Consider the following 27,271-nt stretch of genomic DNA (forward strand, 5'->3'; position numbering starts at 1 on the left):
TTAAAAAGTATCCCAATTAAATATTATTATAAGAGAAGATATTAAGAAAAAATACATTTAACCATGCTGGCTGTGGGTAGTGAAGAGAGAGGAGAGACTAGTATCTAAACTATGGAAATATAATTTATAATTTGTTTAATAAATAATATTTGATAAAATGCATAAAATTCTTGTTCACAATGTGGGCTTTTCTTCTCTCAACAAACTCTCTTGTTACATTCATAAAATTGTAAGTCTAAGAACTCCAGGATTCCTTACAGAGAGAACAGTATAAAAAAGACTCAAGACTGTGGCACCTTGAATGAGCATCAATCATTGTCTATAGATTTCTATTAAAGTGCTCCCCCATTTTTAAAAATTCAATAAGCCTATACATTGAGCAGGTGTTAGGTTTTCTTATTTATACATACATTTATTTATACCAAAATGTCAACAAAGAAATTAAATTTTAATCATAGTCTTTATATATGCTTTGCTTTTTGCTCCATTTTGCTGAGAACTTTGAGCTGGTTCAGCCATCTACTATTGTTCCTTTCTCCACTCATATGACTAAGAATGTTAGCGTTTGGTCAGCATCATAAAGTGTAAATGAGCTATACACCTATGACTTACAGGTTGGAACCTTTTATCCCTGAAGTAACTACCTATGCTTTTCAATCATTTGGGTTAATAATCCTTTTTTTTTTCAAATGAAACTTCTACAATTCTATTGGAGAACATTTCTAGAATTTTATAAGATTTAGACTATAAGACTCTCTCTCAATATAGTAATATATGCTATTATATTTTTTCCGAACACAATAAACAACAATAAAAAAAACCCATATCTGTTGCTTCACAGGCAATGTTAACAATAATGTATGTGTAAATGTGTAATGTGTGTGTTCCCAGTTCTGTCTCCCGCTTCAGGTTACAAACTAAGTGTATAAGAATAGTGAGTTCTTCTGTGTCCCTTAGACCAAACCATATATTAATATTACTATGGTTTTGTTTATTAAGGTGCTTTTATTTTTTAATCTCTGCCATTAAAAAATATCTATGTACTTACATAAATATGAATGAAGTGAGGAAATAAATTTCAGTTTTCTCACTATGTTTTACCATTTTCATTTTCATATGTCTTCAAAGAATTTGGCTTAATTTGGGTTAGGTTTCCATCTCAATAGGTCTGCCTATCTATGTTAATTCAACTTTGCCTTAAGTAGCGCATAGATATCAAAAGTATCTCCTGCTGCTTAGTATATTACAATCTTCATTAAGGATTGAAGGACATGTGTGCAAGGTAATGAGCACCCATGTGAGTTGCACAGTGATCAGGCAAATCACTTGTCTTTCCATGGTTGTCCCTTGTATGCCAATTTCATAGCTTCAGCGATGCCTCTGTCACTTTTTTTCTGTCACAACTGTTTTAATAAAAACTTCATTTTTAATGTGATAGCCATATATTTTAATGTCTAATATCTCAAAGAGTATTTTAATTAAATGTAATTCTAATAAATTTAGTTTGCTACATTTAGGAAAAATATTTGCAGTCTATTTGTTAATGAAAAGTACAGATTAAAAGAACCACCACTTTCCTAATCTAAGCAGTTCTGCTTCGTGGGTTCATGCAACTGCACAGGAACCTTACAGTTATCTCAACAACTCTCACCTAACAAACAGCTTTTGAAATTTACAAAAGTACAGGAACGACAGTTTTGTCTCTGTTTGCTTTTTAGATGATGTAGTATAAAGCTAAATGAAATTAAAACCTGATATTTTACTTATATATCTCTGGCTAAAAAGTAGTTCTTCTTTCCATTGTTCTTTACATGTCTCATACCTGTTATACTTCTTAGTAGGAAGGAAAAAAGGGAGGGCACCCTAAGGGTAGAAAAGGATTATTTATTCTGCTAGAGGAAACATTGGGGTCTAGCATAGTTCAATGAAATATCATGTGGACAATGGGCAAGTAGCCAGTATTTTACTTTTACCCTTTTAAAAAAGAAGAATATAGCGCCACTTGACCCAACTCTAAAGCCAAGAGAGAGGCATCAGATTTTCTGTGCTGAAAATTGTCTTAGCTGCAGTGCCCAAGCATGGCCTACCTTAGAACCACATGGAGCTCTCATTACAAATAAGAATATGAAACTTGACCTTGGGATCTAAATATTTTCACTTAGATTTCATGAAACAATACTTACCATACAACAATTATTGTCAGAAGAACAAACTGTGAACAGAGGTTATTTAATAGTTTGGACAAGAACTTAAATTTTCAATGTCTCCATTATTTTTCTCACAATTGTATCATGTTGATGACTATATTCTATAAAACACAATAGTAAGAAATAATCTCATCAAACCACAAGTCTTTATAACACAGCCTTTGAGAAATTATGGCACAATCAGTATCTCCATTGTGCAGTCTTTATCCATTTCCACATAGACATTTGGAGAAAAAAGTTTGTCCTCTTTCCAATGTCTTAAATAACATGAGTACATTCCCAATAGTCAATCAAATTTACAACAAAAATTACAACAGATTTCAAACCACTTTGTTTTAGAAAAACAAAAGTATATCACATAAAATGGAGTATATTTTTCCATTATTTACTAAATATAGTTTCGTACTGACAAAAAATAATCAGACATTTATAGAACAATTTGATTGGACCAAATTTGTCACACATGATTATTCTTGAGAATCTTTTTATGTTTATATTTATAGAAATGCACATAGAAAGTATGTGCATTTACATGTAAAAAGAATATGAGAAAAATTTGTCTTTTCAAGTATCACTCTGCATATAGTTTTCATGTGTCTTATGTTATTAAAATAAACTTCATTAGTATTATATGACAGCTAGCTTTTAAATGGCTCCAAAACAACTTGGGACTATTTTTTAATATTGTGGGAGGTGCTTTAATCTAGGTGGCGGCTTTAACAATACAGAATATTTTGTACCAAAGAAAAAAAAGTGGAGTAATTTGCTTGCCCATTTTCTCATCATGTGAAAGCTAGAGTGTTAAGTCCTAAGCTAAAGTTGGTCTGTTGAGAACCAATGAAATGACATTTCCTTTTCTTGTTTTGCCACTGTCTGGTAGAGTGAAGACAGAGACAGACTGATGTTTTAAGCTCTGCTCAGTTGCATCCTTGTTTACAAAGGCAGGAAAAAAACCCAACCAATAGGTTTTTTTCTTATTGTTTCTTTATAATTAATTCAAATTTCCATCTTTATATTTTTTCTAGGGAAGCAAAACAAAATAAGCAAAAATAGCAAAGAAGTCCATATAACTTTGCAACTTGCCAGTTGTAAGCATCGATGCTTTTACATAGCTGCTGCCACCTAGTGGCTACTTTCTGGAAATCTATCAGCTAATCTTAAGGAAAGAACTGCATAGGATTTCTCAAAACAGTGAAGAGTCAAATAGAGCATAATTCAGTTATTATGTTAATCTTCATTTCACCAAAACATGACCAGTCAAGAGAAGAAAATATGTTTCATTACAAAGAATTCTAGGTTCTTCATCAACAAAGAATAAAGAAGCTGATAATAATGATGAATGCATTGGGGAAATAAATTATCTGAATGGCATATACAAATCTACTAAAGGTTATTTTTTCATTTATTTAAGACTTTCTAATGCTATTTTAGGTAAGAGGTATTCTGGCCTCCACAGAGTAAAAAAATAGAGGATAAAAAAAGAGAAATAGGTAAAAGATGAGAAGTCTCCAATAAGTTGTGTTTTCTAGTAATGTATTGATTACTAAGTCATAAAAGTGATAATTATGTTTACCATTTTTGTTATGAGCTTCCCCCCTTTCTGTTTATACTATCTGCATTGTAGAGAAAAGAGCTAATCTTCAAAGATGAATCTGAGTCATTCCCTGAGTAAGGCAAATAAGCCAACATCTTTGGAAATGCTTAGAGAAAATCAGAACACTCTTTCTGGTCTTCTAAGGTCATTTGATGTGAGAACTAATCTGAGTAATTAATTTTCTGAAAACGTAAGTGGATCAACCACTAACTTGAAAAAATTAAGTGTTTGGACCCCAAAGGGAAGATTAGAAGTATATAAGCCAAAGCAATATAAAAGCAAAGAACCAGATGCATGTTATATACTAAGGCAAAATGATTAAACAGTTATAATTGCTCAAAGTGTTTTAACCACATATAGCCTCACATTGCAAAAATTAATTATAATTCAGCTAGTCATGTTGCAGATTTCATGAAACATCACTCTATGTACTGAATTTGTGTTACATGTAGGTCTTTGTCATGGCCAATATGGGTAGAAAGCCTATTGTAGGAAGAAATGGACACTATATATATATTTAAAATTAGTGGAAAGTAGAACATAATAATAATAGCGTAATAACTTAGTCCATGCTTGGTGCTAAATCAATAAGAACAAAATAGTAAAATTAGAAAAATAGAAATAATTCTTTAAACAGGGAATTTCATGCAAGGAATTACTATACAAGTGATGGAACATAAGAGAAACTCCAGTTGAAATATTAACAATTGCAAGAAGCTGCTACCACTTTTACACTTTATCATGAAAAGAGTCAATGTTACCCAAAAGAAAAAGCTAAAACCACCTAAAAGAGCTAATATATGGTGTTCGTCTGTAGACAAAGGAGAGACTATGGAGAAGATGCAACTGTTGCTTAAGAAACAAGGAGAAAAACCTTGAGGGTTCCTTTTCCCATGGTCCACCCCTTCCTACATCAAGGCATTAAGTTGACTAAAAAAATGTCAAAAGCCAACTTACATGGGAGCCTAGAAATGCATCTTGCAACAGTGATCATCATCCAGTACAAGAGCCCATAAAGGAAAGGAATCAATTTAACATCAAAATAAGTCAAGGACTGGAATAAGATAGGACAAAAAGAAGTAGACAAGTCAAGAGTTCTGAAAGAGGAACATAAACTCTGAAGAAAGAAGAGATTATAGAGAAGAAAAGAGAAAGGGAAGAGCACATCACAGCAACAAACAATGTGAAGCAGGATGAGGAGGAAAGGCTATGAAAAGTACAATCAAGAAATAAGGAGAAGCCTAAGCAAGTGAAACAAGAGCTGGGGTAACTCGGACAAGTTTAGAGAGTCACAAAGCCTTGAATGCTGAAGTAAAAAATTTGAAATCAATCCTATAGGCAGAGCACTTTCAAAATGCTATTATGTACAATGCTAGTGTTGGAGGATGATGAAAGGTCTTGTTTATGGAAAGGGTTTCATCGTCAGAAGAGTCTGGGAAACATTAAGATTTCAAGGTCCTCTATATATGCAAATATGTTCTTTGAATCCATAAGTTGTATATTATAAGGTAAGTTTCACAAATGCTTTTGATTCTAATTTTTTTCTTTTATTTACTTGTTGTCATGGGCCCAGTTATTTTGCACAAGACACTCTGAAAAAACTGCTAAAGAATTAAGAAATCCTGCCACTTAGCAACAAACTGAATGATGACTAAGAGATTCACAGAGCAACTAAATCCCAAAGAATGAAGTAAGTAAAAACTAATGTTATAATTGATTCACATTTCAACTAATTCAGAGTTTATGATCTATTATTAGCTGGAACTATGCTATTAATTGAAAAAGGTGTTTGTTTAAAGTAATCAAGTGTTTTAATGGATTTTAACATAATAGATGTGATCTGCAGAAAAGAAAGTTGAGAATTATAAATGAGATTCATTTCTTCAGTGAAGCACAATGGCAAGGCATCTTATTAAATCAGTGGGTTTAGCTGCTAAAATATTTGTAATGAAGCTTATTTAAGATTATGATAATGAAATTATTAGCTAATTCAGAAATTGTCCTAATGATGGGGACTCTTACAATACAAGTGATGGAACACATGAGAAGCTCCAATCCAAAACAACTGATGCAAGAAAGCACCACCGTTTCTATACTTGTTTATAAAAGGAAAGCATCAACATTACCCAAAGGAAGAAGCTGATGCCAAAGAAACTAATACATAGTCAAAGTAGCTCTTGATAAAACCTTTCTTAAAATTATTAAATCAAACCACATTGCCTACAGGCATCCAGTAAAGAGTAAGAAAGAGTTAGCATTAGACTTGTAATCTGTTTTTTTTGTTTTTTTTCATACTGGGCACTGCATGGTGTGGTGGTGGGAGAGAGCATGACTTGGATTTGACCTCTGTGTAAACTTTATTAATAGAGTATACTACTGGAAAAACAACAGGAAATCTTATCTACAAAATGTTTTCAGAGAATATACCTGGATGGCCTTTATTGCTTATTGAAGATAAACCTGGAATTTATAATTCATGAAGAATGGTTGGCTAGTGGGGAGTAGTCACACAAACTATGTAATTAGTGGATACAAAAGAAGGATGTTCCAAAACTGACATAGCTAACCTTTACGATCCATACTTCCAGATAGATTACTCATAAACCTCATGATGTTAATATCAAACCAGTGTGGAAGAAAATGGACATTTTGAGGAGCTGCATTTTGAATTCCTCCCAAGAAAGAATACCCTGATGTTTATCTGGATCCTTTGAATCATTAGATTTTGTAGCTGGTTTAGAGCTATTGTCTTTTCTCAGTCTGATTCGACAAGTCAACCCTTTGTGATAACACAGATAGATAGAGTGAGCATCCTTAACTTTTAGACCTGTACGTTATAATGTCTTAACAACTTTTAAAAAAGAAAACGGAGTTATTGTAAAAGAAACTGAGGATTTGTTGCTAGGATAGTTACTGTTGTATTTTTTGGTACAAAGTGGCCAAAAACTTTAGTCAGTCTATGGGAAAAAAGTATTAACAATGGAATTTAGGGGAAACAGATCTGAGGAACTGGCTAAATGAATAGACAAAACAAAAAAAGAAAGAAAGAAAGAAAGAAAGAAAGAAAGAAAGAAAGAAAGAAAGAAAGAAAGAAAGAAAAAGAACTAATGGAGACATACTCTTCTTCAACTGAAAATAGCCTCCCTGTTAAGATCTAGACAGTTATAGAAAGAGAGAAGAAGTAAAAGACAGTTTTCTTGATTTAGTAAAAACAGTATAGTCAACCACAAAACAGGGAACCTCAGATTCCAGAGGTTATTCCACTAAGAGTTAAAACACTTCAGAAATACAAGAACAAACCTGATAAATTCTTGCTAGGATTCTCAGATTAAATGATTAGGCAGAAAGTCACTAATTTTAGAATAAAAACAGTTATTTAGGTTATGACTGATCCCCAAAAGATTGAAAGCTTTGTGAAAAGACACTTTCAGATGGTTTAATAACTATCTTGTTGCAATAGGTAAAGGCAAATTTTCTTTAGGCTTACACTAAAGAGGTAATTTTCCTATACTCTTTTTAGCCAACAGATTGATTTCTACTTTCAAAATAGTATATGGAGGCAAGCAATCCAAGGTTGGCTGTATGATGATCAGAGAGATTCATGTAATTTAATGCAACATGCACAGACTATACTTGATGCAAAGTGTATAATTATTCTGTGAAAGTGTGGGACAAAGAGGAGAAAATAGAGATATATTCAGAAGATGACACCCTGCTACTCAGTGACCATGCATGGGGTTAAACAATGGCAGAAAAGACTCATGGAGAAAAGGTGTCACTATGGGGGGAAAAAAAGAATAGTATGAAGAGGGATTGGTATTTGGCTTAGCTGAATGAGGTTATTCAAATGGTAACTAACAAATAAGATAAAAATGAGTAAACTGATTTGTTGGATACCGTTCAACTGATGGGACATTGTAGGTACTTTCAGACGAAAAAAAGCAGCTTTGGTTCTTTGGTACCTCCTTATTTATTTATTAAATTTTTTTATTGAATTTATTGGGTTGACATTGGTTTGTAAAACCATACAGGTTTCAAGTGTACAACTCAATTAAATATCAAGTGCACATTGCATTTGTACATGCGTTCATCGCCCCAAGCACAGTCTCTTCTGTGTCTCTTTAAAAGGCTTTTCAAAATTGTCAGTGTATTCCAGCTTGGAAGAATGCAAATTCAATCATGAGGATCATGTATGAGAATGAAAAATACTTACTTTTGCTTTGAAATAGTTCAGGAATGCTATGCAATTCTTTTTGGAATACTGGAAACCCTCCCTCTTTGTATACAGTTTTCTACAGAGGATAGAAAGAAATCATTCTAAAAGGTCACAGATAAACCTGGAAATGGTGTGGTAGTAGGTAATGACCATGATAGTTATGCTAAAAATTAGAAAATGTAATTAGAGGAAATATTAAATAATCTGTGGCCATATTGCTATTATCAAAATGCATAATTAGAATAAATATCATGTGTGAATAAAGGATTCTGCCTTTATCACACCCACATAAGGTATTGACTGAGTCATCCTTTTGCTTAATTTTAATTGGATATGAAAAAAAGGAACTTTTTACATTACTCAAATTTTTTTTATAATAAAACGATGAGCAATATAGAATTCTGGGATGTCATAAAGAGACCATTGCTCTAATAAAGGAAATTATAGTGAATGGAGTAAAGTGTATATTCTTAACTCCCTTTTAATAAGCCTTCTGGCCAGCATGGAAACAGACTGTCTGTGGAGATGAACAGTGTATTATTAGTGATTAAATGAAGAACTTTCTCTTCATTTTTTTTAGCTATGACTAATATAGAAATGGCCATACAAGAATCCCAAAAGTAGGCCCTGGCTGGTTGGCTCAGTGGTAGAGTGTCGGCCTGGCGTGCATAAGTCCCGGGTTCGATTCCCGGCCAGGGCACACAAGGGAAGTGCCCATCTGCTTCTCCACCCCTCCCCCTCTCCTTCCTCTCTGTTTCTCTCTTCCCCTCCCGCAGCCGAGGCTCCATTGGAGCAAAGATGACCCGGGCGCTGGGGATGGCTCCTTGGCCTCTGCCCCAGGCGCTAGAGTGGCTCTGGTCGCAACAGAAGCCTCGCCCCGGAGAGGCAGAGCATCGCCCCCTGGTGGGCAGAGCGTTGCCCCCTGGTGGGCGCGCCAGGTGGATCCCGGTCGGGCGCATGCGGAAGTCTGTCTGTCTCTCCCGGTTTCCAGCTTCAGAAAAATACAAAAAAAAAAAAGAATCCCAAAAGTACAACAGGACACAAGGGATCAGAACACCATGAGAGACTTAGCGGAAGACTTCTTTTCTATACTCATTTTTTAATCCAGCCTGACAAAATCTGTGTTTTAAAAGAATGATAACTATTAAAAATAATTTACTGCACTACATTTATAAGTCATGATAACTGCTCATCAGAGGAAACAGTACAAGGAGTTAAGGATTTTGTCTTATATATTGTGTATTGACTGATTGAATATTAAAATTCAGACCTGGTCCAATTCTGTGAATAGCAAATTATGTGGGACTGAGCAACCAGAGATACCGCTCAAACTTTGAAAAATAAATTATTATTTATTACCCTGCCACTTAAGGAGAACTCTGGTAGACATAGTTGTAGAAAGCACATTACTGTCTAGGAATATTGCTGAACCTTATTGACTAAGAATCCCAAAGCTCTCAGAAGTCCTCAATTGTACTTTAAAAATTCAGACTAATTGCCTGGGTACATTTATAAGAGATATTATCACTGAGAGAGAAAATAGATTTTTTGCTCTGTGCTCAGGGAGATACTGAAAAATAATAAATATATAGTGTTTAGAGAAGAGAGGAAGTACTAACTGCTTTTAATCCACTGTAGGCTATGAATTGGCCCTATCACCAAACAAGCACAGGGGAAATTTAGAGTAATCAGGTAAAATTAAACATTGAACAGCAGAAAAGCCAATGATGTGCCCCTCTGGCTCTACTTACCTATGTTCCATCACGATACCTCCCATGACCAATTCCAGATAGTTAAGTTAGACCCTGTATAGGAGAGCTTCTCAATGCTCAATTGAATAATATCTCTTAGAACATCCTGTTAATCTGTCTAGAGTCATTTTCTGCAGTGTTCATTGGGAGAATTGGGTTCATTGTAGGGGAGATTGAGACTATGCCATTAGCTCAGAAGATGGTGGCTTGGAAGTTCCCATGCACAATCTTACAATATAATTACAGAACTATGGTTTAAAAGCCTGGATGAACTGGCTGGGCTTTAGACACACTGAAATTTCTTAAACAAAAAGTTAAATACTCTGGGCATAATATGTTTTTTTTAAAAAAAGCTACCAATTCCTGATTCTACAAACATGTACAGTGGTAAGAATAGCAAAATATAGAAAAGATCAAAGACCATTTTCACTTCAATGTGAGACAGAAGAGAACAGCAAGATATAGAGATTGCAGGCCCAATGTGTGATCACATCCTCCCGCCTTCCTCCGAGAGTTATCTTAAGGGTTGTGAACAAATATCTGATTTTTTCTCTTTTTTTTCACAAGTCATATAGTAAATAGATAGCACTAACAAAGTCAAATATTAATAACCAAGAACTACAGATCCTCAAATCCCCTTTCCCCCAACCAGCAAAACCCATAGAAATTTACACTGACCAAAGTAAATAGAAAATAAAAGTCAAACCACTTAAATGGTTGACATTTAGGGATGGAGCCAGGCACACGCTTTCAACTTTCTGAATCACCAGTGTTACAACATTAACAGAAAATAAGTGGTAAAATAGACATGGTGTGAAAGTCAGTGCTAAGGTCTAATGAACAATAATTTAATTAATACTTGGCTGGTGATTAACATCATTTCACTTGGCAAAAGAGAACCATTTTACTTAGCATATCATAGCTGACTTTTCTTTTTCTGATAAGAAAGAACTATATTAAAGAGAGAAAGCTCTTAACCATGACCACATTGACTGACCAAATACATTTTGAAGTTACTTATTTGCAATAGACACGATTGACTTAGAATGTAGGATATCTAATTTATTAAATTTTCTTTTCTCTATTTATCTGATGTTCTGCCCTTTTGCAATAGAAATTTAAAACACATATCTTTGAGAAATCACTTCACTGATTCAGGACAAGTATAAATTTTACCTTATTAAATTGTTATAGTATGTTCTAAAGTCATTTGTTAATTGGTGAATGTTGGTAAGAGAGGATTGTGGCCAAGCATACAATAAGCATTGCCTTTCAATGTGGCTTTAACTTTGGAGTATTTCTTTGAGAGAGCTTGATTAGAGAGAGAAAGAAAAACCACAGTTTCTTTCCTAGCTAGACAACATTAGGCATGATGATGTTTGTGGTAGCATGGGTATTGAAGAAGATGAGAAAAGAGGCAAAAAATAGGACACTGAAGCTAATTAGTCAGAATTGTGTCGTGTAGAAGAAAGGTCCTTTACCAATTAAAAATCTAGTATCAGGTAATCACATGCCAAATATGACAAATCTCATGTCGCAATCAGACAGTTTAAAGTTTTTTTTTTCCTTTATGTTACTAACCACTAAAATGAATTAAAACCCATAAAGAATGACACAAAAATGTATTTCTTAAGTATATAAAGCAGCTTCACCAAGAAGGGGCTTCCCAGGGAAACTTTTCTGAATTGGAATCCTGCTTAGTTTTCTTCATCATCAAGAGCAATGATGAGAGAATCCTAGAAATTTAAGAATTTGAAAAGTAGAATCTCTCCTGGAAGGATTGTGTATCATGTGTGTTTCTCTTCTTAATAAAACAGTAAATACCTTAAAGATGAGGAGTATTTATCTTTCAATGAATATGAGAAATATAAAACACTACGTAGAGTTTTATCAACAATGTATCAAAAAGAAATGATTTAAAAATAAGTATTATTAAATAAAAGTGTCTGACATCTTTAGAAGCATTTTTCCCTGGATCGTTTAATAAATCTTTGGCCACAGCCTACCCTTGAAAATACACAGACAACTCCTACTAAGTCACAAATTATGCATACACACTTCTAGGACCAAATTTGGCTCACTGCTTAATTAGTGTCTGGCTGTGCTTACATCTGTGGTGTTGAATTTTCATATCTAAATTTTCAGTGCTGAAACAAAACTTTGTAAAATTCCTTTAATTTCTAGAGGGGAAAACATTCTCAAGAATAGTTTAGAATTTCTGTCAGACTGAGAAAATATTTTTCATTCATATGAAAGCAATCCTTCTGAAATTCAAAAAAGAAAAAAAAGTGATTCAAATGAATACTGAAATAATGTGAATAAATAATCATTAGCCCTTGAGTTTGACTTTGGAAGGCTTAGAGATTTTTAAGTAACGTTGTTTTGGGCAATGGGTATTGAGGTTTTTGTTTTGTTTTTATTAATATTTTTCTGTTATCTGAGAAATAGAAAGCATTTTTCCTTTACTTTTTTTTCTTTCTATGTTTTTTTCCCCTACTTCATTAATCATTCACAAGTAGCTAGCTAGTAAGTACAACTCAACTCTTGTGAGCCAAAGAAACACATCTTTCCCTGTGCCCTTACTGCCCCCTTTCCCATTGTGTACTTCACACATCAGTTGTAAAGCTGGGTTGAAAACTGTCTCTCTTTGGAAGGGAGTACATTACTCTTAAGGAGTGTTTATTTATATATATATTTCACCGTAGTTTGTCATTTGTTCTTGTATCTTCAGCTGCAGAGTCTTGCTTCATACAGAGCTTGAACTTAAAGATAAATAAGAGATCCATACTATAAAACTTTCCTAAGTACTGCTTTCAGGATTAGCTTTTGTCTCTGTAGTCTCCACAGTTTGAGTCATTATTTGCAATATAAGTGACTTGTTTACAATGTATATTTAAATTTTGAAAAACTATGTCAATGACTGAAATTGCCAAGTCTGAGGCTTTCATAGGAATGGCCTTTGAACAACAAAAAATTTTAAATCTCGTGTATTTTAATTGTTTAACTTCCAGTTCACTTTTGAGTGGGCAGTAACTGGGCACAATTTAACTTGTTCACAATAACTATTCCATACTTTATATTATTAAATATAAAGTCATGATTTGGCACAAGTATTTCAATGCTATTTGATGTTTAAAAATTGTTCTTAAGGATTCTCATTAACTCAAGGCTTCCTTCAGAGTCCCAAATGGGGTTCTTATAATGTCACAGAAGCGGATAGAAAATAGAAAATATTTTCAGCTGGTTGTTACTCATTTCAAAATAAGAATATGTTCTTTGGCTTTATTGTATCTAATTCTCACTTGACAACACTTTTTTTTTTCCTTGGGATGTCATGGGTTTTTTAGGAACTAGAATTAACCTTTATACATAAGTATCTCTGGGGTTTGAGTAACATGGTATCATTTATACTAGTTGAGAGACTGACTGTTTGTTAGGTTAATGTTAGACTTTACCAAACCCCCAACAAACAAGAATTCCCAATGAGTTTAAGAAAAAAGAAAAACAACCTTTTTGTTCAGTTATCTGTTATGACTAATCCAAGGTTATAAAACATGTTAAATGCCCTCTGGTCCCACATTATATTATGTGGAAATTAAAATGTATTACTTGTTTCAAACCTTACAACATTTCCAAAAATGACAAAATATATATATTTTTTGTAATTTCATATTGAATTTGTTAACAGCAGGAAAGTCTTTCTAATATTCTATAATTTATAGTGTAGACTTCATGTGACATGATCAAGAGCTATAACTTAACTGAACATATATTATTTCTAAGTTAATATGACTGAAAATCAGCATGTCTGAATTCTGTTACACAGAAGAACAAAGGAAAAATAATTACTTCCATTAGAACACTCCAAAATCTTTTTATAGACTATAATCAGTGATATGATTTACTTGTAAAGTGCCACTCTGGGACAAGGAACATTGATAAAAAATTCTATTCTTCATTGCAATGGATGATGCTGCTGACCATCACCAATAAGTGCTTTCTATCATCTTATTCCCTCTTTCTGAATCTTTCCTTGTAACTAAACCATTTTCTTTTTTAAATAAGGAAAGAGGCAACATTTGCGCACGCATGCACACACACACATACATACACTTGTGTGCACGCACATCCTCAAATATCTGGAGCAATTAATACAGTGCAAGACTTCAAAATAAAAAAAAGAAACATTTACTCTCAATAAAATGAGAATTAAAATTTTAAACTATTACAATAGATAAAATTCTTCTATTATGGCTGAATCAAAATCAGAAGTTCATTTAGAGCCATTCAGAAATATTAGAATTGTTTGACCTGTGGTGGTGCAGTGGATAAAACATCAACCTGGAACACTGAGGTTGCCGGTTTGAAACCCTGGGCTTTCTGGTCAAGGCACATATCTGAAGCAGCTACTACTTACTGTTTCCCACTCTTCCCCCACCTTTCTCTCTCTCTCTCTCCTCTCTAAAATCAATAAATAAAATCTTAAAGAAAAGAAATATTAGAATTGTTATAAAACAATGCCTCACAAGAAGTTGCCTATCTTTTCTCAATCTTAATTCTTCAAAAGAAAATTTAGATTCTAAATACCTCATAAGTGAAAGCATCATTCTTTAATTTATTTATTTAAGATGTAGGTGACTTCATGTGTAACTTTCAATGGTGTTAATATTTCATTTGTAACTTAAATTTTTTTTTACTATTTTGGAGAGCTTTTTTGTGCAATACAGGTAAAACAAATTGAGATCAGTTTCAGTTGAACTGTTATCTTTCTTGAGGTACTAATTTCTGAATCAAGATCTTGAAAATTTAGTAAGACTTTACCAAGTACATATTATTTATCATAGAGTGTGTTATTTGCACATTATGTATTTGATAAAGGGCTAATATCCAAAATAAATAAGGAGCTCTTACAATCCAATAATAATAACAAAAATACTAATAACTTGATTTTAAAAATTGGGCAAGAACTTAAATAGACATATTTCGAAAGAAGACATACAAAAAGCCAACAAATGCATATGGAAAAATGCTCTATGTCACTAATCATCAAAGATATTTAAATCAAAATAATGAGATAACACCTTACATCTGTCAGTATAGTTATCATCAAGAAAACAAACAACAAAAGTGTTGGTGAGTATGTGGAAATTTTGGAACTCTTGCATACTTTTGGTGGAAATGCAAAGTGGTACAGCTGGTATGGAAAACAGTAGTATAGAATTTCCCCCCCCCAAAAAAAAAAATAGAACTTACCATATGACCTAGCAATCTCACTTTTAGATATCTATCTAAGAGAATTAAAATCTCGATCTCAAAGAGACATTAATTTTCCTATGGCATTGTAGCACTCTTCACCGAAATCCTCAGCATAGCTGAGAAGAATTCACTGCCAGTTCCCTTTATGATGTTCAATACTCCGGTTAAGGATCTATAATCTCTTTTTTAAACCTTAGGAAATCTAGTATTTTACTCCACATACTTATTTTCCCAGCACCCTCTGCCCCCTCCCCTACACACCTAGAAACATCTCACTCCTACAGGTAATCCTTTTGAATAGCATCAAATACAATTTCAGGCCAAATATTATTCTTTTGCTTGGTCACATCTGGTTCTAGGGAAACACTCAGACATCCTCTGCTTTAATATACTGGAAAAGTACAGATTGTTTCCTTTGCTGTCAGAGTAACTAAACAGTTTCTCATGCTTCAGATTTCTTAAGTATGAGTTAGACACTGTCTACTGTGTCTACCAAACTGCAGGGGACACATGAAGATAAGTAGTCTTCTAAAAGTTTTAATTCAACTGTAGATGAGAAGCATCACCTTCTCTCTTGCACCGCCAGCATTCTCAAAAGAAATCTTTATCTAATCAAAAGGCTGCCAATATCATTCCATCATTTTGAGTAAGCAAGTTAAGAGTGGGCTTGCAAGCCCAGGGCACATACAAGAAGTAACTATGAATTGATGTTTCCTGCTCCTCCTCCATGCCTTGCTCTCTCTCTCTCTTTCTCTCTTCTCTCTAAAATCAATAAATAAAATCTTTAAACAAAAAGAAAGTAAAAGATCTGGCTGCATGGCTAGGTTGGCTAAAGAACCATCGAAAAGCACAGGGTTTGCTGGTTTGATCCCTGATCAGGGCACATACAGGAACAGATTGATGTTCCTGTTTCTTTCTCTTTCTCTCTCCCTTCCTTTCTCTAAAATCAATAAAAATAAACATTTTTTTTAAAAAAAGAGTTGCATTCACTTTTCTAACCCCCCTTTTGTAGGACTGTCTCTTACTTCACTTTGAAATATTAGCAATCAATGACTTTATAGCTCCAGCAGAAAATTAGCATAAAAATTTTATTTTAACATATAGTAACATATTTTATTCTTTTTCATTCTTTGTTATTCTTTTTTTTTTTCATTCAGCTGAAGTGTAGGTGTCTACTTTCATTATATTTTGTGGTGGCACAGTGGATAAAGTGTCAACCTGGATACGCTGAGGTTGCCGGTTCAAAACCCTGGGCTTGCCTGGTCAAGGCACATATGGGAGTTGATGCTTTCTGCTCCTCCCCCCTTCTCTCTCTCTCTCTCTCTCTCCCCTCTCTATAACGAATAAATAAAATCTTAAAAATTTTTTTTTTTAATTCTCATAAACTTTGCATTTAAAATATATTAAAAAGTACTTTTAATTGATTTGTGCTTTATAACAGAATAAGTTAAAAACAATATTAAATTTTACATAATTCTTTTGGCTTGCAAAATACTATAAAATTAACTGGAGCTTTATTATGCCTAATCTTGCAAAAAATGATATAATCAGCTTTCCTTTCTAATGCAAATCATATAATCACATATTAAGAATTTTATAGCCAGAAAAGGTCCTAGAGAGGGTGTACACTAATCACTTCACCTTATTTTTTACCTTAAGGGGTAAAAAAATCCTAAATCTTTTAATTACTTGCTCAACATTATAAATCCAATTAATATTAGAATCTAAGTTTACTTACAAAACTTTCTTCATTATAATAGTATTTGTTCAGTATTTATACAAAACTATAAACAATTCTCAGTAATCATTAAAAATTCTTAAACAGTTTAATATTTAATGGCAGCTTTAAGAGAGCTTCTTAAAAGTATAAAATATTCAAGTGCATAAATAATATCAACAATTTACTTACTGCACTACAATTGCAATCTCAATTTAGAGATATTTTGTAGAAAGAGTTCTCTTTCCTTAACAAATGCCCTTCATGTTTTTAAGTAAGTGCCACATGATTTATCTTGGCAAGATAAAATTCCTTCCTACTTTCCTAAATTATGTTCTTTTGTCCCCAGTATAGTGAATAGATGTCATTATATGTGCTGGTGAATTTTGAAAGGTGTCTAGATGGGAATTTCCATCCGGATTCTCCTAGTGTCTCTGATTGTCTTAGACCTACATTCACTCCAGGGCAAGTGAGGAGAAATGAGAAAACACAAGATCAGGTCTGCCACTGTGTTTCCATTAACCTGAGTGTTCCCTTCGCAACCTCGGAAGTGAAGAGAGTGAATGATGGCCCAAGTGGGACAGGACAGATCGATTCCATAATTTTTCCTCGCTGTTTCTCCTCAGCCCTAACTGGTTATTGATTGGATGAGCTGGAGTTGGGTAGTGCCTCTGGGACCTTAGAACAACTAAAGAGGAAATTCCCTCTCTCCAAGTAGCAACACCTTCAGGCTCTTGTAGTCATTCACTTTATGGAGGAGAGTAAAATAAAACTTAAAAATGAAGTCTTCTAAAAAGAAATACATTTCTACCTCCAACGGGAAGGAGAACTCACTTTAATGCTTATTTATCCATAAAAGATTAATTATATATTTACATAAAAAAACAAATATTTTATATAATTTAATAAAATATCAAAGTGGGTAGGGGTTTTTAAGATCATTTGATTTGATCTCTTTACATGATGATTATGAAAACTGAAGCTGAGAATTAATAATCCACTTACCCCAACACTTGGGATAATTTCAAGTAACTTTGGCTTTCTAATTCCCAGACTCTAGTCTTAGAAAAGTTTTCTTCCTCCTAAGAGAGCCACAGAGAAACAATCTCTATGCTTGCTGTGGATCTTATGTCCTGTTATAACATCAAAAACCAATGTAGTCACTTATTCCCAGTGGGAAGATGTATACAACTTCATGGATGCCCAAGTGCCTTGTGGGCACATAGGATGTAGCATTGAATGTCTGGTTGGTGACTTTCCAGCTCTCCTTTTACTTTTATGTTCTGACAGGTGACATTTTAAGTAGTGGATTTCCTACCCCAGTAATAGATATGACTGAGCCAAGAAAATAGTTCTTTATTCCAAGGCACTGGGATTTTGAGCTGCATGATATTTTCATTTAAACTAAGTTTATGATGACAAATAGACAAATACAGTTAGTAAAAATTTTAAATAGGTCATTTTGAATTAAAAATGCAACAGTAAATTAACCATGAAGTCATAATGTTAACTTACATTAAAACCTGAAATGATTGCCACAGGTAGTGTTGAAGAAGGGTGTAGGACCAAGAGGGTGTATTTGAAACAGGGTATGATGGTGCTGCAGCTCCCTATTGAAGATACTATGCCGAGAAGATACTTCGGCAAGAAGACTTCAAAAGCTGGCTGCCTTTTCCATATTAAACATTTCCAAAACATCCTTTACTAAATTTTTAAAAACTTATATCAATAACAGTGCATGTTTGTGTGTGCATGTGTTCATGTGTGTGTGTATGTGCATGTATGTATTGGCATAACTAAAAGCCCATCTGATGTCTTTTGACAAGAAATTAGTTAGATGTATCCCAGCTCACTTAAAACTCTCTTAAATATTATTAATGTACCCCATATACATACTTCTCCTACAGAGGGTAGAAGTTAATTAAAACATATATATGTGAATTTAGCAATGAGAAGTTCAACCTCCTAACAGCTGTAGTTTTTGACAAGCCACAGAAATAAACAGAGTTGTTATCAGAGAGTGCTCATAACCGAGTGAGAAAGGGGGAGGTGTTGACTTTATAGGTGTTAGTTATTGAAAAAACAAAATAAAATAGTTTTATGTCTCACTCCAGGAAGTTGAGACTCTTAAATCAATTTTCTCAAAGAGAAAGATAGCCCTTGCTGATGAGATGCTTACATCTAGTTGAGTGAAAAAGACAAAAATTTCAGCATAATATGAGAGCAGGGCTATGGGGATATATTAGCTGCAGGGAAGCACGGGGTATTTACTCTTAGACTGGGGAGACACAGGAAGACTTTCTGAGAAGACAGCATGGTGAGAAGTAGAGTTTTAAGGATGAGTAAGAGTTAGCCAGGCAAAGAACGCTGAAGTGCATTCCGGGCTGTTAAACAGCATGAGTTAAAGCATAGAAATGTGACACAGCATGGTGTAAGAGAAAAACAGCAAGTCATTTGATTCCAAGTGCATCAAGTTAGAAGCAGGACATGGCAGGAGAGAAGGTAAGACAGTTAGGTCATGGCGGGCTATGCAGTATATAATAGTAAAAGGCGAGGATTTTACAGGCAATATGGTTCCATTGAAGGGCTCTAATGCAGACAAGTGCTGTGGTCAGATTTATTTTGGATGGAATATTAATGGTAGTTCCATGGAGAATGGATTGAAAGGAAGAGATACTGCAGGCAAAGACAGCAGTAGACACTCAGTGTGGCTATAGACAGGAGGGTCTAAAATAAAGAATGATGACATGGTTTGAGGGAAAATTTTAGATGCATAAACAGTTTAGTAAATAAATTTAGTAGGAGACTTCCTGGAAGTTGAAATAAGGGAAAAAAGAATTTGATACTATATTTTCAATATTATAGTTTTTAAATTGTATTTGGACAATATAGATAGGTTATAAAGGAATGGGAACAATTTAATGGGAAAGACAAGCTCATGCAAAGTTTGAGATAGTTTGAAGATATCCAGGAGGCAATTGGGTATATAAATCAGAACTTTGGTGTAGATATTGGCACTAGAAATACACAAATGGGAGTCATAAACATTGGTTGGTAATTAAGACTAAGTGAAAAAATGTCTTCAGGGTGTGTATGTGGAGTGAGAATGACCATAGGTTAGTCTTGAGAGATATTTAAAAATTGGGCAGAAAACTCATATAAGACTGAGAAAGACAATTCGCAGAGAGGTTTCTAAATTACAAATAAGAGTGGCAATATTAACACTGTTCTAGTATGTAAAGAAAATTTTTTTAAAAAAAGCACTGGGTTTATAAGTAATAAATCATTGGTTACATTAACAAAACAGTTTCAGTAGATGATACAGATAGTATGTAAGTTACAGGGTGTTGAAAAATGGATAAGAAATAAGGGAAAATATCTTATTTCAAGAAATATGTTGATAAAGGGAAAAGAGAAAACAAATGATAATAATGGGGCTTAAGTTGCAAATAAGTTTTTTTCTAATGACATATACATAATTGAAAGTAAGGAGAAAGCTAAGAAAGGGAGAATGAAAGAATTTAACCAATGGACTAAAATCCTGAAGGAGGTTTTTTTTTTTTAAAAAAAGAACAGATGTCTGGGGCATGATTGGCTATAGAGACAAGTATAGAAGTCTCTCAGAAGATAAAGGTAGGCGTTGAAAATCTGAAGGTGAAAAGGACAGAAGAGCAAGTAATCATGTTTTATGGATTAAAATTTCTTAACAAAAGAGATGTTTAGGTGGTGAGAGTAAGAATGAGAAAATTGAGGAGCTTTGAAGATAAAGGCGGGATAGTTGAATGAAAAAGAAAGGGAATTTATTAAGGAGGCATATGATTGTCAAGTGATCTGAGGAACTAACTGGGATTGAATACAAATTTGAGTCTACATGAATGTATAAATCATGGCACCTCTTTAGCAATGTTGAGCACCTGCATTATAATAAAAAAGAGTGGGTAGTAAAATTAAGTCAGCACTGAAATTTTTGTCAGGTGTCTATAAAGATAAATGTGCAAGGCATTGAGGTTACTAGCAAAATAGTCGTTGAAGTGATCAATAACTATATCCATGCTCAAGAGAGAACAGAGCAAATCTTGGGAAGTCTAGCTCAGCTTAGAGAAGGTGGGATGGGATCAAAGAGCTGTTGTCTCCATAACGCTGTTTAGCAAGGGCAGCAGGACTCAAACTGACAGCCAGAAAGTTAAGAGGCTGTAGTGAAGGTATGAGATGTTAATGCTTAAAATTCAGATATCGACACCTTTTGGTAACTTCAATATATGGCATTGGCTGTGATAAATTAGATATTTTTGTGGCCATTTTATGACAAAGAAACTGATTGGGAGAGGTTAAATGATTTGTCCAAATTGAAACGACTAACAGGTACTAGAGTTGAGATTTCCAATTGCAAAGCATTTGTACTTTTTATCATATTTGTTCCCACAATTTGGCTTTTCAGTACTGAACTTAAGGTAGGTACCATTACTTACACAGTTTGTACTGTCTTAATCTGTGGATCAATATAATTCTGGAAAGTAATAATTTTATTACTTTGTTCTATTTATAATTGTTGATGTTCATGGTAGGTTCCTTTCAGTCTGAGATGTTGGTGTCATTTTTATTCTGGATATAAACAACTACAAAACATTGTGTTCATGACTGTGTTACACACATCAATAAAATAGTTATGGTTTTAGAATTAAAAATGATTAAGTAAGATGCTATCGTGTTAAAAGAAAGTCACTTCAGACCCTGGCCACATAGCTCAGCTGGTTAGAGCCTTGTCCCTGACAGACATACTAAGGTTCGGTTCCACCCTCAGTTTAGAGTATGTACAAGAAATAACCAATGACAACATGAATCAGTGGAACAACAAATGATGTTTCTCTCATGCTCGTCCTTTCTCTCTAAATATTAATCAATAAAAACATTTTAAGAAAAGCTAGTCATTTCAATTCCAAAATGCAATACTGTAGATATTTTATTTCTATTTTGCCAAAAGTCTTCTTTAAATCACATAGCTTAATGCTATTCTTGTAGAATACATACTGGCACTTCTTAAAATCACAAACATCTGTTTTAATAGTAAAAGGCTATATCAGAATTATTTTACTCGTGAAAATAAGTTTCCTTTATATCAAAATGTAAAGTTCTTACTATTGATGCTAGAAAACACAATTTAACTGAATCTTAAAGGTAATTTAATTTGCCTTATTTTCAATTACTTGGATTATAATCTAAATTTCTGCCTGACCTGTGGTGGCGCAGTGAATAAAGCGTCGACCTGGAAATGCTGAGGTCGCTGGTTTGAAACCCTGGGCTTGCCTGGTCAAGGCACATATGGGAGTTGATGCTTCCAGCTCCTCCCCCCCTTCTCTCTCTCTGTCTCTCTCTCCTATCTCTCTCTCCTCTCTAAAATGAATAAATAAAATAAAAATTAAAAAAAAATAAACAAATTTCTAAGTGTTCTTGCATTTTTGTAATTGAGTTAATTTCAGATTTAGCTCCTATAGCAGCTTAATTTAAGTAGATATATTAAGTACTTTTTTATTAAAAGGTTCATTTTGGTCTTGTTTATGGCATTCTTTTATGTTCTGATGATTTTTGTAGCACTCACTTTATATAGAAATATCTGTTTGTAGTTAAATTTGGTGCTGTGACCCCAGTAAAAGTAACCCACTAGAGAAAAATCTTTCGGAACCAAGTTGTTATTATTTTTTATTTTTGCAGAAAAATTTTAGCCAAAACACATTCTCTAATTTAAATAAGCTCCTTTACTTTATAAATTAAATTGTTCATACAAAGAAAATGCAAACACATAGTTAAACCTCTTAAGTATTTGGTCATTAAAAATCCATTCTTGCCTTTCTGCCCATAACTACATCTTTCTCTGGACCTGTCACCCATTTAATTTAAGCACTTAGCTCCCTTCTAATGAGTAAATTGGCATTTCATATTACCTTATTATCCTATAAAACAAAATGCATACTCAGTAACATTAATGGTAATTTCTCATAAAGACACATTATTGATCCGGGTGCTACCTGTAAGCATTGAAAATTGCAGCCTGCACACAGAGCCTTTCACATCTGGGCCTGAAGAATTAAAGAAAAATTAAATTTGACAGCAGTAAATTCACAGGCACAATATAGGCCCCAATTTATATGCAAAATGAAATGCTTTATGAAAATTTCTTCTACTTTCTCACGGAGATTTAGGAAAAAAGATTTCACTAGATGCTTCTTTCTTTAATATCCCTCTACTTAAATATTATACTGCAGTCACTGCAGACTCTTTTTGATGTATAAATAATCAAGTTAAATTATGTGCAGCAACGAGACTAGTGCTCTGCCATTCTTATTTTACAAAGTAATTTCTACCCTAGAGGGTCAAATTTCCCTGACAAATTCTTAATTACTATGTTGCAACAGAAGCAGAATCTATTTGTGCATAAATCCTAGGCATTCCCATGTGGCAAGTAACTAATATAACCAACCATTTCACTTGGCCTGTTCACTGAACTCCATAATTAGGTAATACTTTTGATTATGGTACATTTGAAGTCTTAATCCATTTAATTTTTTATGAGATTTTTTTATTTTAATAGGGATATGTTAGTGACCACTGCCTATTTAAAAATCATTAAAATTCTGTCCACAGTAGTAATAAAGATTAAAGATTACTAATATGGCATTCATAACCTTGCTGGTTTTCCAGAAATCCAGGGCTTAAGGTAAATGTTAAAGGTCATTTAATATGTTAGTCACTAATTATAATCCTGGGTAATAGGTTCCTTTTCTAATTATCATGGTATAAAAGTTCTATTGTTTGGGTCTATGCTTCTGATTTTCATATTTAGCTTTTTGGGGGATGACTAATCCTGGAATTAAGCTCCTGAACATTGATGGAAGTAGGTAATGCTTGATGATTTACTGCATAAAAGCTTATATTTGAACGCTGTATGCTCTCTTGCCTTGAAGTTATAATACTTACAAGAGATGCAGCCTTTCTCTAGCACTAAGTTTGGGGAAAAGGTCACCATAAGATTAACGCACCTAAATTTTAATATCAAACTATGACAAATTTGATAACAGCTTTTTGATACTCCTGCCAAAATATTAAGAAAAAATCTTGAACAACCTGAAACATAAGGAAGACATTTTTTTAAAAAAAAAAGTGGATAGATTTTTATCTATTCTTTAACATCGTAATAAAAGCACAAAATAATCTCATTCACATGGCAACAAATTGTTCACTTCTTGTTTAAACTCATACACATACACATGCATATGCATACCCTCCTCAAGCTAGAGTAGCTGCCTGAAAAAAATCACTAGTTGTCTCCTTATCTAATGTCCTAGCATCAAGATAAGCTAAAACCACGACTGACTAGTTAAAGCCCATTAGATTTTTGGCTACTACTTTTTTACAGAACTCAGACTGTCTTGACACTTTGTATTTATTTGTACATTTGTTTTGAAATTATTACTTCTGTTTTAACTATATAAAATGTTTTCAATTATTTCATTAACATACTTTTCTCTCATTTTGAGAAGAATTTTCATTTTCTACCCCTTCAGTTTTATTTATATTAATATTTGCTCAGTCTTTTCATTTGTCCTTGCAGGAAATATTTAGTCACATCACTCATGTAATATTAAAAAATTTCAGGTTATTAGATCTTGAAAAGAACTTTAAGAATATTTTATAAGAACACTATCAGAAGATATACTTTGATTTACTAATCTGTAATTGTTTACTTAGCATTTACCATGTTCCAGACACATAAAGATCCCTGCTATCAATCCCTGGCCAGTTTGCCCAGTGGTAGAGCATTGTCTGGAGTGTAGATGTCCCCCAGTTCGATTCCCGGTCAGGGCACACAGGAGAAGCTACTATCTGCTTCTCCAACTCTCCCCTCCTCTCTCTTTCTCTTTCTCCCTTCCCTTCCCATACTTCAATTAGTTCAAGCACGTTGTCCCTGGGTGCTGAGGATAGCTCCGTGGAATCTCCTCCCCAGGTGTTAAAAATAATTCGATTACAAGCATGGCTCCAGATGGGTAGAGCATCGGCCCCAGACAGGGGTTGCCAGGTGGATCCTGGTCGGCATGCATGTGGGAGTCTTTCTCACTTTCTCCCCTTTTTTCACTTAGAAAAAGAAGAAAAAAATTAAAAAAAAATAATAAAGATCCCTGCTGTCATTAAACTCTTCTTCTACTGACATGAGATATACAATAAACAGAATAACATATGTATTAAAAATATCACAAGGTTAAAAGTACTATAATAATGGTATGTTAAGTTGAATGATCTTAGAAGGACTCATTGTGAAAGTGACATTTGATCAAAGATTGTTAAAGATGACTCAGGTATAGCAGGGATCCCAAGAAGAGAAAACAGCAGTTACAAAAGCACTGAGGCATGAAGGAGCGTGCTTGACTTGTCTGAGGATCAGCGTGAACTTACTGTGGTTGATGAAAAGAAATAAAAGTGAAGTAATAGGACATTTCTTAGAAAAAAATAGGATTAGGGTCCAGGTCAAAAAGGTCTTTAAGCTCTTATAGAAATTTTGATTTGTGTGTGTGTGTGTGTGTGTGTGTGTGTGTGTGTGTATGTGAGATGAAGACCATTAGAATATTTTAAATAAGAAGTGACATAAGTCTACTTGGATTTTAAAATGATAATTTTGGCTTCTAGATTGAAAATCTGCTAATGAAAATACAGAGGTAGAGCAGGAAGACTAGTTAAGGAGCTTTAGAAATCATTCAATCAAATGAAGTAAATTAGATTAGAGGATCATTCTGGATATTGGAAGTCAAAGTTTATATACTTTGAAATTATAGCAAAATATTTTGATAACTGACGAAATGTTAGTTGTGAGAGAACAAAAATAATCAATAATTACACTAGAATTTTGGCCTTTGGCAACATGGCTAACATTCATTTGAAACCCTAATAAAAACATTTCTAGTATATTGTGGAGATCAATGACTGAGTGGAATGATTTTAAGGGAAAATGGGAGGAAAGAAATTGGAGATAGAAAATAAAAACTACTTCTAAGAGGATTGCTATTAAAGGCAAGAAGAAAAGTGAGCTACCAGCTAGAGGGAACCAGAGGTTTTCTTTTAAATATGAAAGAACTTACATTACATGTATACAAGAAGTGCTTCTTGGAATGATGGAATAGAAAAGTGAAATTAATGGCCATGAATTTAAATTGAGACAATGAACCATGTCCAGGTTCTGATGGTCCCATGTAGTTTAGGTGGAGAGTACAAAATCCCAGTGGTTAGAGTTTTGCCAGAAGGAGGTGACAAAGTAAAAGAGGAACCAAAAAATTGACAGTGTTTATACACAAAAGACAGAAGGCAGAAATGCAGAATTTAGACTTGGTTAGGAGGGGAGTAAGGATAACAGCGTGCATGTATGTAGTGTCATAAATATCTATGAGAGAAATTCCTTTATACTGGGGGAATGGAACATATGAATGCAGAGATCAATGATGCTTTTTGGCAGGTTGGTTTTCCTTACAAGTGGATATCATAGGATTGGGGAAATTATGATTACTTATTAGACTGAACTGCGGAAGCACAGTGGTCAAGACCAAGAAGAGGAGAAAATGAAGAAGCACCTGTAAGTGTAAGAGTGTTAGTACAGTCCCCCAGAGAGATGGAAACTATGGATTATCTTTTTTCAATTATGATTTTGCAATCAATACAAAGGCAAATTATAGTTGATGTCACAGGTTGGGTATTACACGGGGTTGTGCAATTGCACAGGACCCGTGCTTAGAATGGCCTTGCACTTAGTGTGATGCTCTGATGTCAATCTTGAGACTTAATAATTTTGAATAAGGACATTTGTGCAGGATCAAACTCTTACCCAAAATTGATTTACATGTTGAAACTGCTGAAGCCACATTTTTACCAAGAAGTATGTAAAGGTTCATTATTCACATAATAAGAGTTTCTATGGAGATCAGCATATGTTTCAGGCAGGTTCCCAATGGTTTGAGTGAACAGGGGCAAATGGCTTTAGTTTTTTATTGTGGTTAGAGACAGTCTGAAATGATAGTTTTGGCCAAGGAGCTGGGTTGCCTGTTTTTACTTCCCCACCTGGAACCAAGGAAGGAGTGAGAACCCCTGTCCTTTTACGGGGTTTGGCAGCTGTTAGGGATTAAACATCAAAAATGCAGACAGATTCTCTATTAAAACAGCCCTACAGTATTTCATCTAGTCTGGCGCCACAAATTATGTAGCCAGTCCTGCTTTTACTGAAGGCAGATACTGAGACAAAGATATTTATTAGGAACTCACTACTGCAAAGGGAAAGGGGAAAGCGTTATGGTACAGAAGAGAGGTTGGACTGTTCCAGAAGCCGGGCGAAACTGTCTCCCACGAATTCCCCTGTGTGGGGGAGGGGGCAATGCGTTTATTTCCTCAAGTGCTCATTTACAGCTGTGGAATTGTGCACCCTTCAGAGCTAACGGCCATATCTTTCTCTGAACGGCGATCTGGGCGGCTTTATCTCTACATTTACCCGAATTGGGC

The sequence above is a fragment of the Saccopteryx bilineata genome, chromosome 1 (genome assembly GCF_036850765.1).
Source record: "Saccopteryx bilineata isolate mSacBil1 chromosome 1, mSacBil1_pri_phased_curated, whole genome shotgun sequence".
Lineage (NCBI taxonomy): Eukaryota > Metazoa > Chordata > Mammalia > Chiroptera > Emballonuridae > Saccopteryx > Saccopteryx bilineata.